This window comes from Halichoerus grypus, chromosome 10 (assembly GCF_964656455.1).
Source record: "Halichoerus grypus chromosome 10, mHalGry1.hap1.1, whole genome shotgun sequence".
Classification (NCBI taxonomy): Eukaryota; Metazoa; Chordata; class Mammalia; order Carnivora; family Phocidae; genus Halichoerus; species Halichoerus grypus.
The window spans coordinates 30,176,240-30,186,128 of NC_135721.1; the positions used below are offsets into that span (position 1 = coordinate 30,176,240).

The window sequence follows — 9,889 nt, forward strand, 5'->3', positions numbered from 1 at the left end:
GTAGGTAAATCAAACTATATACACAAAAACCTGAGAGAAATAGCTGCAAAACTATTTTCAAACATAAGAGAGTTTACTAAGACAGTGCGGTGTGTAGAGATCAAGAGCCAGGTCGGAGATGTAATGGAAGGTGAGGCGTTATCTACCACAACCACAAGACCGAGTCAAATCTCTAGGAGTAAATGTAAGAACCGTGCCTGATACACAGCAGAAATCTAAGGGCCTCAAGGGGGTGAACAAGTAGAAAGACCTACTATATTTTGACTAAGAAGACAGCATCCTGAAGTTCCCAAAGCTTCCTCAGCTGATCTACATATTTAGCGTAATTCCCATTAAAATGCCAACAAGATTCTTTTTGTGTCCTAAGATTCAAATAGAAAAACAACAGCAAGAATAATTGTGGAGACTCTGAAAAGTCAAGGAAGGAAGGGCAAGCATACCAACCCGATAAGAAAAAATGTAGTATGAAGCTCTAAGAATTAAAGCAGTATTGTATGGAGCACTGGGTGTTATGCACAATGAATCATGGAACACTACATCCAAAACTAATGATGTAATGTATGGGGATTAACATAACAATAAAAAGATTTTTTTAAAAAGCAGTATTGTGAGTGAATAGCTGAACCACTCAGGGAAGCAGAATAGAGAGGCTGTAAGTACACCCAGATACACATGCCAGTGTGACAGAGGATCAAGAGGGCACGTAAAATAGCTTATGCAGTAAAGGAGCCCTTGGAAGAAAAAGAGGGTGGGAAAGATGGACGAGACTGTAAATTTGTTTCCCAGCAGGAGGCAGCGGCATCCTGAGACCCATCCCCCCGTGGCACGGTTGTTCACTCTGGGCATTGCCCGTGTCATAGGGATCCTCCCATTCCAAGCGCACAGGACGCGGTAACTGCTCCCTGAGGTCTGGACGCTCGTTAGCCCTGAACACCACAGCCGGGAAAAGTATGCCAGCCAGGAAGGAATTCAAGGCTCAGAGGCAACGAGGACAAGTGGAAAAAGAGCCTCGCTGGGCGCACACCCAGGGGACCCTTGTTGACGGGCCCAACTTGAGGATTAAAAAAAGAGGTGCCTGTGATGGAGAATTGCGGAGATCTCACCACAGAGAGATTGAGGTGTCACCCAGGAGCATCCATCCCCTGCAGGACGGTCTCACCAGGAGGCTTACTAGGAGCACAGCTCAGTGTGCTCAGCAAGCCAAGAACGTGTTGTTGGGGATACTTCTTCCTGCTGTGCCCAGCTCATAGGCTTCCCCCAAGAAGGGCACAAAATGACAAATGTGAGTACACTTTGCAAACTCTGGTCAGAGGGAAGTGTTCCCTTTGTGCTGAGCCTTGCTTGTAACAAGCACGCCCCTCGCCGTTGTCACCTTTCATGTCCCAAGGAGCCATGGGCTTTGTAGACCCAGCAAGAATCCAGATACCCTCCCTCCGAAGGAAGGTTGGGAGCCACGGAATAATCAGCACCCTGTCCAAAGGCAGGGCCCCGGGGGGAGCGTTCCCCGCACCCCCTCCCCCCCCCCCCCCCCCCCGGGAGCGTCCTGCTTCATTTGCCTTCATCTTGGCAGGCAGCAAGGCGTCTTAAGGAACTTGATGAAAGACACAGAGCTCCGGCCCAAGCAGGGGAGCTGCGAGACTTTCCTGGACGCGGAGCCAACAACAAAGTTCTCTTCTTCTGTGCTGACATGTGTAACTCTTTAGCCGGTCTGATAACACATACAGAGACAGACTCTCAGGTTCCTGCAGGGAGAAATCAGAGCCAGGATGTGCCAGACAGAGCTGGCAGATATGCCAAAAATCCACGGTGCTGATGGCCACCGCCGCCTCCGGGGTCCTGGTGGCTTCACGATCTCTTTCCAGAGAGAGAGGGTAGGAAAGGGGGTGCAGAGCAAAGAACATGGGGAAATGTGCCATTTTATCCCTGGAGTTCATTTATTTTCCATAAATTGAGGCTTCCAGGGAAAGGTGGCACGATATAAAAGAGAAACAAATACTGCATTCAGAATCGGATTCAGGTCCAGACCCGCTCTTGCTCCGTGCGCAAAGTTGCACCAGTGACTTAAGCTCCATGAGCCTTCATTTCCTCATCCCTAAAACGGTGCTAAAAATTCCTACGATGCAAGATTTTGTGAGAAAGATTGAGTAAACGCAAGTAAAATAATTGGCATAGCGACATGGAGAGGATTTCTCAGCTTCCCTCCTGCCGGGACAGAGCCTCTGCGGGCTAGTCACGGCTTCCCGAGATGTTTCCATGTTGCTTTTTATCCCCATAACCCTGTCGTGTCCCTGACGTTGCCCACACGTCAGAATGCGGTCAGTGCCTGTTGTTGAGCGAGTATCTGCAGAGACAGGCCCCGCAAGGAGCTCACAGCCCAGAAGCCCAGAGGAAGGGCCCGGCGGCATCCACGGACTCGGTGCAAGTCCTGGGGGAAGACAGCCCGTTGCTGCCAAGACCGTGCCGCGCGCACACTCGCTGGGGAATCCGTGTCGGTGTCCTTGACTTAACTGGGTCTCAAAATGAGTTCAGAATCCTGGTGAGTCTTTCCCGGACCCACATATTTTGTTCGACCATCCTTTCAGGATCCCATTGGCTGCTGAGAGCTTGAAAGTAACTCAAGGCAGGAAACCCCCAAATGGCTCACTGCGTGAAATGCTTTACCCACTCCGGCTCTTGTCCTTCTCCCCCACAAGGTCATTATGCCCATTTTATTTATTTTGTGATAAAACACAGGCTCCCCAAGGCTAAATAACAGACCTCCCGCAGGCCTGAGCTGGGAGTCACATCCAATGCGGCCAGAAAGAGAGGTGAGGGAATGAGAATTTCAAGAAAAGATTAAATGCAATACTTTGGAGTGTTTTGTAAGCCTGTAGAGCTCGGGAGCCTGGTAGTTTTGACTTCGCTTGCAAGTCTGGCGTCCAGGACGCTGGCTGCCTTCCGTCCCTTGTCTCATCTCTCTTCTCCTTCGTTCCCTTGTTTCCATTTTTTCCCCGCAGTTAGACCACGGAAGGCACTTACTGGCTCCGCTGAGCCAGCGGAAATCTCCCGATCCCTGAGGGAGGCCTTCCGGGACTTTCCACGGAGGGCCTCAGCCTGGCCTTGCGGGGAGCCCTGGGCGGAGGCGGCCTGGTCCCCGGGTGGGCAGGGAGCCTGTGGGCAAGGCCGCCGCTAGCTGCCAGTCTCTCTGCACCAGGCACTTTGGCCTTCCTTCCCTCGGGGTGTTTTTGGTTTTTCCCAACAATCACATAAGCCGAGTGTTCTGTGTAACTGGTTCAGTTATCTTGGTACATGGGGGAAGGAGCCAAGGAGAAAACTGATACTCCGTGTTGTGCAAGCTGTTTTCTGGGAAATTCAGCACTGTCTCCTGCGTGGCTCAGGGCTACAGCCCCTTGTCTGCAGCCTGCGCTGCGGGGCCGTCTGCGTCCGCGCCTGCGCATTCGGGGCCGTCTGCGTCCGCGCCTGCGCATTCGGGGCCGTGGCCGGTGGCTTCCTTCCATCTTCCCGCGCCGTGGTGCAAGCGCAAACCTTCAGTCTTTGTACCCACGGCTTCTAGAATGAAACCTGCCACACAGCAGGCACCCGGCAAAAGTCTTTTGAAATCAAAAGGGAACGTGGGTTGATGACACTGGGGGCTTCTTGGAACCCCGCAGGGTTGAGACTAACAGGTAGACCTCGGACAAGTAGAGGCAGATACTTTGGTCTCACCAGACCCGATTGTGGAGTCCGTATCTGAGGACCGTGCGTCACGTCTCAGCATCGCCCATGCCAGCCCTGCCCTGAGAAGTTCTGCCCCTCTCAGCACCAGGAGGGTCAGGCCCGTGTTGCCGGTTCGGGTATGTCCCCTAGAAGCCAAGCAGGGTTTTTTTGCACCCAACCTTGATTTGAAATGTTTAAATGATGATGAAAATACAGTAATGATTTTTTTTAAGCAACAGTTAAAAGCCAGATGCTATTCAGCATTCCATATATATACGTTAATTCATATATATATATTTTCTGATGCATATGATTGTCGTAGAAAACTCAGTCTTCATTTTAGGATTGTCCTTTAGGGTTTTAGTCATTTGGGCTTGTTCTCATTTTACAAGTGCAAAATCTATTGTCCAGAGAGGCTAACGAACTTGTCTAAGGTCATAAAACTAGTGAGTAATGAACTTGTCTAAGGTCATAAAACTAGTGAGTCACAAAATGTGATTCTAATTCAGAACTGTCTGGTTCCTAAATCCATAGATCGGCCATGGCGTCGATGGCAGGTGACATGCAGTCTGTAAAGTTTTTCCTGAGCATCCCCAGGCACTCCTGTTTTTTCACTTCTTCCTTGGAAGCCGTGACTTCCTTTACTTGAGGGGCACGGTCCCTCCAATGTCACCCCCCTGCCCCTCTGCTACATCATTTCTGTGTTGATGTAAACATTCCCCCTCCCTTTCACTCCTCTTGTTACCAGAAGGCCCCGCCTCCACTCACAGAGGAATTAGGTTTACAGACAGATGAGGGAAGACCCCTCTTCCTCCCTTGCCACAAAACCACCCATTGTCTAATGCTGGACCGTGTGTTTCCTAAGGGGTCAGGAAGGACAGCAGGGAAGGATGCCGGGCTGGCCCTGCCCTCCCAAGGCCCTAATGTCTCTTGTTTCACCCCCTGCCCCCAGATGCCAAGGATCAGGCCTTGCTGTGAGGATTCAATGAGACAAGGAATGGGAACATGCCCAGCACCATGTCCGACAAACCCACAGCAAGCCCTTCTCACCCCCCGCCCACTTCCCGGCAGCCCCTCCTCTCCTCAGGCTGTCCCCCCCATCATCCTGCCAGGGGGCTCCCTGCGCTTCCAGCACAATCCACAGGCATGTCCCAGGCAGGTGTAGATCCTTGCCCTCCGGCACCCAGTGGACCAGCAGCAATCGGCGTGTTCAAGTTGGGGTGAGGGCCAATGTGGGCTGGGAAGACAGAGAAATTCCAGAAGGTAAGTTGTGGAAAGACTGAGGACGTAATCTTGCTTCACATATGAGTGATTTGTATGCGAGCGAGCGTGTATGCATGTGTATGTGCGTGCGTGTGTGTGTGTGTGTATTTGTGACTTGGGGAGGAATTTAAATTTGAGATCTTATTCCTCCATTTTACACATGAGGGGATGGCTACTTAAAGAGGTTAACTTGCACAAATTCACACATTTCTACAAACTGACAGAGACTAGATTTGAACCCAAGGTTTGATGAAAGTGCTTAGCCCCACATTACATGGACTCCACGTCCCTGGCCCAGCATCCCCATGTGCTGTGTATCCCACGTTCTGCTGCCTTCTCAGGGACTTTGCCCCTACAACAGGCTCCTTTCTGTCCTGCCTCATCGTCTCCTCTCCCTGTAGGACCGCTGTGGCCAGCATACACACCTGCCTAAGCATTACCTACTTTGACAAAATATGTCCCTTGACCGTACGTCTCCTTCCACATGTCCCCACTTACAGCCCCAATTTCTCTGATTCTCCTCTCGTGTTTGTGAAAAGGCAAGCAACATCACCAGTCCATTATATTGTTTTCAGATCTCAGATGTTCTCGTGGAGTCTTTAACAGTCCATAGGCCTCTGCCCTGGCTGACTGGGATGCAGTCTAGTCTTTAATTGGGCAGAACAGATGCCCTGGATATTCCACCATGGTTCAATTTCTAAGAGAGCTCCTGGTCACCTCATTATGAACTTGGAAACAAGAGAAAACATGACCCTGCATGAAGGCCACATGTATTTCTTAAAGTAAGATCAGAGGACCATTCACTACATGGCTCTGAGTGATGACCATAACCTCCTCATCTACTGTATTGGTATAATAACATGTTGTTCTATTGAATTATTGTGATTTGTGTTATTATCTATAGGATCTATGTAGACAAAAAACTAGGATCTCAGGCTCACTCTGAGAGCAAGCTGCTCCTTAAAAGACATGAGTTTAAGAAATTGAAATCAGTTCTTATTTAATTTTGGAAGATTATGCCTAGGATTGTTATTTATGGTTTCCCCCCAACATGCTTAATAGAAGCAACATAATTTGAAGTCAAATAGCAATTCTTAATCTGAGTCTAGCTTCCTGACTGTGAGAGAGATTCACCCAACTTCAAAACTCAAGTTGGACAACCCTCCCACCCCCAACGCCGTGGCTGATGCCTAAGTATCAGAAAGAAATGAGAGAGGGCAGCAGCATCCAAACAAGGCTCATGGGTAATCCTGTGCTTTTGTGAATCTTCCACCTAGAAAAATTACCTGGAAAGTATCATAAAGGGCTTGTTATTTTTAAGGGCCAGAATCGGAGATGGAGAGAGGGAGAGCAAGTTAGAACGTGGCCTCGTGGGGCAGGCTACGCCCCGGGGAGTGAGCCTCTTCAGGAAAGACATCCCCAAGCCTGGTGACAAGGATTAAGATGTCCTTCAGGGCATGAAACCTCATTAGCTCAGGCTTCACCAATCTGGAATTTATGTAATTAGACCAAGTCTGGTTTGATGTTTATCTTTGAGTTGCCAACCCCTTTCTTCAAGGTCATGCAGAGTCATAGCAAAACCAAATTGCCAAGGGAGTGTTGAAGATATAATTGACCCCTGGCAGTCAGGTGGGATGTGTCTGGAGGTGTTTGTGAATGGCAACAGAGTTTTACATGCCCTCTGTACCATGCAGTCAAGTGGAAATGGAAATTCTGAGTGACCTTCATATTCTTAATAATTCTCCATAGGCACTGATGAACCCGCCTAAGGATCCTTCTTTGTTTGATGACTTCTCTGTCTTTTTATTGTCATCACCAGCAGTCGTTGTTTGTCCTGGGGACATGTTCTACAAACTTTTTTTCTTAATCAGTTCCCAAGAATTACAGGACCCTGAGGTCAAGTAGAAAATGTTAATGCTATTTTGACATGGGCAGGTGGGCAGTGGACTGGGTTCACCAGCTAATGGATTCACTCCCATCCTCCAGCCTTGCTGGCCATGGCATTCAAATCTGTGCCTCCGAAAAATCACTGTATGGAACGGATCCTCGGTCACTAACTCCACGATTGCCAAATCCATAAATGTCAAGGCTCTTTGTAGAACAAAGCACTGGTTCTAAATCCCAGTTGTGTATTTTAATCACTGTGAGATTGAAAGTCATTTGTTCATAAAAATAAAGTACCAACAAGTACAAATAATAATGTCCCTTAAAAATAAATGGCTCGGTTAAGCAATTGACTCTTGATTTTGGCTCAAGTCATGATCTCAAGGCCATGAGATCGAGCCCCACATTGGGCTCCAAGCTGAGCGTGGATCGTGCTTGGGATTCTCTCTCTCCCCCTGCCCCTCCCTGGCATGCTCTAAATAAATAAACAAATAAATAAATAAATAAAGCAGTTGATTTAAAATTATTCCTATAATAATATAACTTTCTCACTTGAATCATGATATGCTTTTTTGAGTGAGAGAATGAATAGTGCTTTCCAAATACAATTGCCAGAGACGCACAGTCCGTCTTACCTAAGACCAAACAGCCCACAGGTGGCTGTTACTGGCGTATTGTTAACAGCTGGATATCTCAGCACTATTAGCTAAAATGTCCTGGGCCGTGTGGGAGGTTTCACGGGAGTGCCAAGTGCGTACACAATGTCGACCCCATGTGCCAGAGCAGGAGAATGCTTCAGCAACACTGTTGAAGAGAGAGTACAAGCTGTTTCCAGGGGCTCCAAGACAAGCTATTTATTTATCCACAGATGCATGAAAAATCAAATTAAAAGTCAGTCTCATCTCATCCCTGCAATGGTTCCCAAATAGCATGTTACTAAGTATACAAGCAAGGCCCCACTCTATCTTTATCACTTACCCCCAAGCACGTCAGATTCATTCATCCAGCAGGTATTTACTGAGCACGTACGAGGGGCCAACACCGTCACAAGCACCGGAGACCCAGCAGGGAACCAGGCAGACCACCAGGACCTTCCACACCTCAGCACCTATCCAGGACCTTTTCAGCCCCCTTTCCCAGTATCTTGTCTCTCTGGTCAACCCTAAGCATCTTTCAAGGCCCAGTTCACATGGAACCTCCTCGGCAGAGCCCGTCCCAACCCTCATCTCCCCATGTTCCTTAGGGGAATTGGGTCTTTTCTGATCTTTATTTCCCCCTGGCACCTCATCCAGAACTGTTGCTGCATCCATCCCACTGTGTTCGGGGTGCTCGAGTGTGTCTCCTTGAACAGAGAATAAACACCACTGAATCAGGAAATGTGTTTGTTTTTATAGTAGTTTTCTCTTATAACAAAATCTAACAGTTCTTAACAATTCTGAGAAGCATAAGTTGTGGGGCGCCTGGGTGGCTCAGTCATTGAGTGTCTGCCTTCGGCTCAGGTTGTGATCCCAGGGTCCTGGGATCGAGCCCCGCATTGGGCTTCCTGCTCCGCGGGAAGCCTGCTTCTCCCTCTCCCACTCCTCCTGCTTGTGTTCCATTTCTGGCTGTGTCTCTCTGTCAAATAAATAAATTAAATTAAATTAAAAAAGATCTTAAAAAAAAAGCATAAGTTGGATGTGAATAAATGATCTGAATGGACATAAAATTATACTTGATTTACTCCGCTCTGCATGGAAGATCCTATGAGAGTTGCTCAAAAACATGCTTCAGAGTGTCCCCTGTGACCATGTAAGAGGAAGAATTTTCGTTTATTTGATTGGTTCAGTTATCTCAGGCTATGCGTAATAATTGTGAAGGGCACTTTTTCAGATGATATAAACCTACAGAAACCAAATCGTTCGGGGAAGAGGAAAATAATTGAGCAAGAACTTCAAGTCCTGACGCCACAATCTGTTTTTTTTTATTTTGTTTCAGTAATGTTACCACACTGCGTGGGTCTGAATGTTGCCTGAACGTGACTGCTATGTTCTCTAGTCTGTTATTCAATGCCTACATTTTCAAACAATCTGGAATATTGCCTTGGTAAAAAAAATGCCTGTCACCCGTTTCTGCTCCTGAATACCCTCATCTGGGGTGTTGGCTTTGTGGGCTCATGTCTATCTGCGAAGCAACCTCAGCCTCCCAGAGCCGAGCCGGAGCCCAGGACAATTCAAGACAGAGGGGAAAATGGTGCGCGGGGAAGTGTTCTGTCAAACATAACGTGCTTGAGGACCATGAAGAAGTTATTATCAATATTCGCTGGTGCCTCCAGAAGTGGATGGTACAGACCAGGACTGGCACCCTTTTTCTGTTAGGGCCAGAGAGTAAATATTGTCGGCTTTTCGGGCCCCGTGGTCCGTGTCACAACTTCTCAACTCTGCCTCTGGGGAAGGAAAGCAATCATAGACAAAAAGCAAATAAATGGATGTCGTTGGGTCCCAGCATAACTTAACTTACGCATACGGAATTTTGAGTTTCATGAAATGTTCATGTGTCCCTAAATACTATTCTTCTTTTGATATTTGCCAACCGTTAAAAAATGTAGAAACCAGTCAGAGCTCACAAGCTGGAAAAAAATAAGCCATGGGCCGGATTTGGTCCGTGGGCTGTGGTTTGCTGACCTCTGGTGCGAACCACAGAAGGTGGCATCTATCTAGACGGCCGGTGGCCCGCGGAGCCCCTGAGGCTGTCCCCGCGGTGTCAGAAGAAGCACTCCGCAAGTACTCAAATCGCAGTAGCGGCCTTGGAGAGCTAGAGCAGCTCTTCCAGATTTAATTGATTTCTGTGGAAATAATTGTGCTCCTCACATGCCCTCTTCCTTTGTCCTGAGTTTATTTTCCCGCTGGGAGTGTGGGGTCCTCCACCTGTGAGTGAGGTCCGGGCTAATGCGAGTCAGCACCTACGGGCTCAGGGGAGAGGGTAAATGAGCCCAGGCGGAGAATCTCGGATATCCGAAAAATCACATTCGATCACTCATCAACCTGCAGTAGAGCTCTTTAGGTCAAGA

At 48.3% G+C, this 9,889-nt stretch overlaps 1 long non-coding RNA gene across 1 annotated transcript; it reads left to right on the forward strand.

Annotated features, from left to right (window-relative positions):
* The first annotated feature begins 2,199 nt into the window (after nucleotides 1–2,199).
* LOC118521687 (uncharacterized) lies at nucleotides 2,200–7,194 on the forward strand. The gene is made up of 3 exons (XR_004910242.2): nucleotides 2,200–2,536; nucleotides 4,649–4,959; nucleotides 6,709–7,194. It is a non-coding gene; the product is annotated as an uncharacterized LOC118521687 (long non-coding RNA).
* Nucleotides 7,195–9,889: the final 2,695 nt, after the last annotated feature.